The following is a 4,480-nucleotide window of genomic DNA, read 5'->3' on the forward strand; positions in this document are numbered from 1 at the left end:
CACTCACCAGGCCTGGACTAGGACTGTGTCTGGGGATTCCCGGAATGTAGCACAAATTCCTAATGGGCAGGGGACATAGAGAAGTTGGTGCTGAGTGGTGGGGGGCGTTCCAAGGGGGTGTAAGGGGGTCTCACCCACACTGTGCCTGGGCTGGAATGAGTAGGTCCCGTGGCACAAGGTAGCTGGAAGCTCTCCCACACACTCACCAGACCTGGGCTAGGACTAGGTTTGGGGGTTCCCGGAACCCAGCAGAAATTCCTACTCGGTGGGTGGGGTGGGGGATGTGCTGCGGAGTGGTGAGGGGCGTCCCAAAGGGGTGGAAGAGGGTCTCACCCATGCTGCACCTATGCTGGGATGAGTAGGTCCTGCCAGCACAGGGTAGCTGGAAGCTCTCCCACACACTCACCGGGCCTGGGCTAGGACTGGGTCTCTAAGGAGAATCAGGAAACACTTTTGTGTATGAGCACAATAGTAACAAGAGGTTTGAAAGCCTCTCATTACAAATCATTCCCAGAAAAATTCTATTCCATAATACCATGCATTTCCTACAAACAGCTCAATAGAGTTAGTATCCATCTACATTTAATTAGAAATAATTTTTAAAATATGTATAAGATTAGCAATGAATTTATATGATAAAATTGTTTGTTTTGGAAAATATTTTGGAGAACATATGAAACTATTTTAATATCTTTAATCCAGCAAGCACTAAATTTTAAACCTCTTTCACTTGTCTCCAAAAATACAAATATTTTCCATGAACCAATGTTTTCTCAACTTTTTATAACTATTTGACAGAGCAGAGATCAAAAGACATGAATAATGACACATGGTCAACCAAGTCACAGAAAATTTCATTGGTCAGTCAATATAGTTAGATTTACTATATTATTAATTGAGTGTAAATAACCAGGAACAATTTCACTCACATTGATTTTACTGATATTCTGTGTCAAAACCTGAGTCAGAAATATTTACTATATAAAATGAATTTTTATTAATTTGCATAGCAAACATTATTCCTTCAAATATATAAATGTGTCTCATTAGAAAAAAGCTAACCCTTCTTCCTTATGTAGTAAAGTAAACACAATGCAAACATAGTGTTTTACTTGGAAAAACACCTATTCAATCAGTTTAGAAATTCCTTTATTTTTGTTTGAAGGTCTAACGGATCTATGCTACATGCGCAGGTTCAATGCAATTTTAAAAATGTAGAAATAAATAAAAATTACCTATGAATTACATAGTGCCATTGAGCTTTATAGAAAATACATATTCAAATTAAACAAAAACTTCATTCAAAGGCAGAAAAAGTCATTATTGTAAGTAATATGAAGTCTTGAGGAACCTAGCATTTATCACAAGTATTAGTTTTGTATTAGTTAATCTTTACAGACAAAAAAAAACCTCTTGGGTTGAAAGGGAAGTACAAAGCAGAGCCACACTTCCCGGTCCTTTCAGTCTTGCCTTGCTCATCAGTGAGCCAGGTTTAGGCAGGGTTCCTACAGGTTGAACACCACTAATTAGCAAAACTCAGAATCAACAGCCTCAAGCTAAAACTTCTTGGACACCAATGTGATGCTACATGTGGGAAACACTGCACATGACACTATATGTTGTTTCAGTCAAACTTTCCAACTTTCCTTACTTCCATCCTCTATGAGATGAAGAGAGGTATTAGTGTTTCAAATGATGAAGTCAATAGTAAACCATTAAGCATCCCCACTTGTGAACTTCAATCAGCATTGTTCTGGGTGTGGCTGAAGAGATTAACTAAAGATAGAAGACTGTGTGAGTGGTGCCAACCAATAGTCTTGCCACAAGAATAAAATCAAAGAGAAACAAAGAAGGAAGGTACACTTCTGTTTCTTTTGGAGAAGCTGCTGTCTTCACCTTCACTCTGGACAATGTCTCTTGGCTTTCAGCATAGACTCTTCAGGCTTTCAACTAAGAGCCTTCAGCATCCTGATAGGGATGCCAGGAGGACACTATCCTGAGCTCCAGGCCTTTGACTGGATCGCAAAAATCTTCAGTGTGCAGACAGATGTCTACATGGATCCATATACCTGACTCTCTGGGCATCCAAGGTAAGCAAATCTTCTAAATTTTTAAATAGCTTTAGACTTTGCATTAGAGCAGCTTTTCTAGTAAGCATGGACTGATGATCCATGCCACATAGCTCATGTGCATATTTTTTAAACCTCACATAATATTCTTCTTTGAATTATTACAACACCTCTCTCCTGGTTCTTATACTAATGGACTTTCCAGCACTGTCTGCCTTATAACAATTAGAAAAATCTCCCTTTGTTCATAATTCTCTTTGTTCAGAATTTAAGATTGTTTTTGGATTATTTTTCTCATGTTCCACATTTTAACTTCCATAATGATCTATATGTCTTTTCTAAGTTACGCATCTCTTTTAAAAAAAAATACTGAAACTGATTAAAATTCATGTTCCATCACCCAAATATTTTGTCCTTCATCAAATTCTTCCATCCCTTCCCCTGAAAACTGGATCTTTTCTGGTAACAATAGTAAAGATTAATCCCCTCATGTAGTAAGTTTGCTTCCATGTCATTTGTACCTATAAGTTTGAACAGGGCTAATTTGTCTTGCTTTCTAATCACAACTGCTTTGTCTTTTCTACTGTCCCAACAGATAGTAGGTTTCATCTATAATGACCTCCCGCTAATGCTATCGCTTAGATCTCATTTCTATCTATTTGTTTAAATTTAGAATATTTGACACTTCCTGTAATACGATAGCACTCTTATCCTAATAGTCAGTGATTATATACATGTCGTTGATAATTCTATTTATTATCACATTACTTCTTTCACACTTCATCATTCAGCTTCTCTGTGTCCATGTACCAGGCACTGTCTTTACAAGAATTTTTATTTCTTAATTAATATTAATTCAAGTTGTCTCTATACTAATTGCCATTTATCTTTAAGCTCATATACTTTAGAAAAATTTTCAGTCATCCTTGATCAGAAAATGATACCCCAAATGCTGAATACTTAGAAGTGAAGGAAAGTAGAAGACCTTGAAGGGATATATTTTCTGACATTTGTGTCTCCTTCTTTCTCTTGCTTTTCTTTTTTCCTTCAAAGGAAGTCATGAAAATTAACTAAACAACTCCTGTTGCTCAGTGTGCATCATATAAACTAGACCTCTTCCTTATTGGATGGTAGATAATGAAATCTTCTTTGCTCATGAGGTCTTTTCCTATATCCTGAAGAAAAGAATGTCCTAAAAATGTGGACAGGGACAATCTACACAGATAAGTAGAGTTGAATTTTCCCTCTTAGACTACTAATGCAGGGTCATACCTTTTGTCTAATCATATTTGTTTTTTGCAGCTCATTTTATATTGGATAAAAATAAAGATGAACAGTTTTCTGTATATCCAGATTTCATTTCTGAAAGTTCCATGTAGGGAAAATGTGATTCAATAAATATGGTATATTTTTCTTTAGTAACTTGTTTTTTCAACATAGATGTGTCAGTTATGGCTCTCAGGATTTGTAGGTGAGGGACAGCATCACAAGGTTTTTCTCATTGGCTTCCACTACAAATTATAATCTACTGTTATGAACACCTTATTGGCTTTTGCCTGCATTTTTTTCTTAATTTACTGGTTTACTTTAGATAATATTACAATACATACAGATAAAGGAATACATAGGTAAACACATGGGGGATGAGGTAGGCAATTTCTATGTCCTATCAGGCCATCCTACTTAAGAAACAGCCGTGTTTTCATCTATCAAGAAGCTCCTCCCTACTCTTGTAAACAAGTTCAATCTCATATTTAATTATTAACTTCTTAGAATAATATTCAGATTTTTCAACTTTTAGGTTCTTGGGGAAACTATAACTCTGGCAAATTTAGGTAATTTTTGCACACAAGTAATTTTTTTAATAAGAATAGCTCAATAACACTGGAATAATTTAAAATTCATGGCCACAAACTCCAGGTGGGTATAAGATGGTTACCAGCAGGCATAAAATACTTCAATAGTGCATCTGTTGCCATATTTTTCTATGACTATTTCATAGCATTCCTTTTGTTTTTGATGCCATAATTCCATGATATCAAACTCAATCTCACATCATGCCTTTTTTTTTTTTTGCATTTTGCAAAATAAAACCAACAGTAATGTCCTAGCTGCCGATCTCCCCTATATTATCTATCTACCTGTATCTGTAGCTACATACTACATTTTTCCTCTTACTTCTCTATATGAATTTCTCCTTCCCTTTGTAAAGAGCAGCCATGATAAGTAATAGTTCTGTTCAGCAACTCGGCCATTGATCTCCATTTCTCCTGTATTTCTTTCCCAGCACAAACTACATATTTTTCATTAACCCTATATTTAAACACAAAGTTTTCTATTATGAATTTATAACCCTTTCAAATTAATCTCATCTCTCTGCTTTTATTTTAGGAAATGCTGGCAATTTTTGC

This window comes from Octodon degus, unplaced genomic scaffold, assembly GCF_000260255.1.
Source record: "Octodon degus isolate 3935 unplaced genomic scaffold, OctDeg1.0 scaffold00175, whole genome shotgun sequence".
NCBI classification, from domain to species: Eukaryota; Metazoa; Chordata; class Mammalia; order Rodentia; family Octodontidae; genus Octodon; species Octodon degus.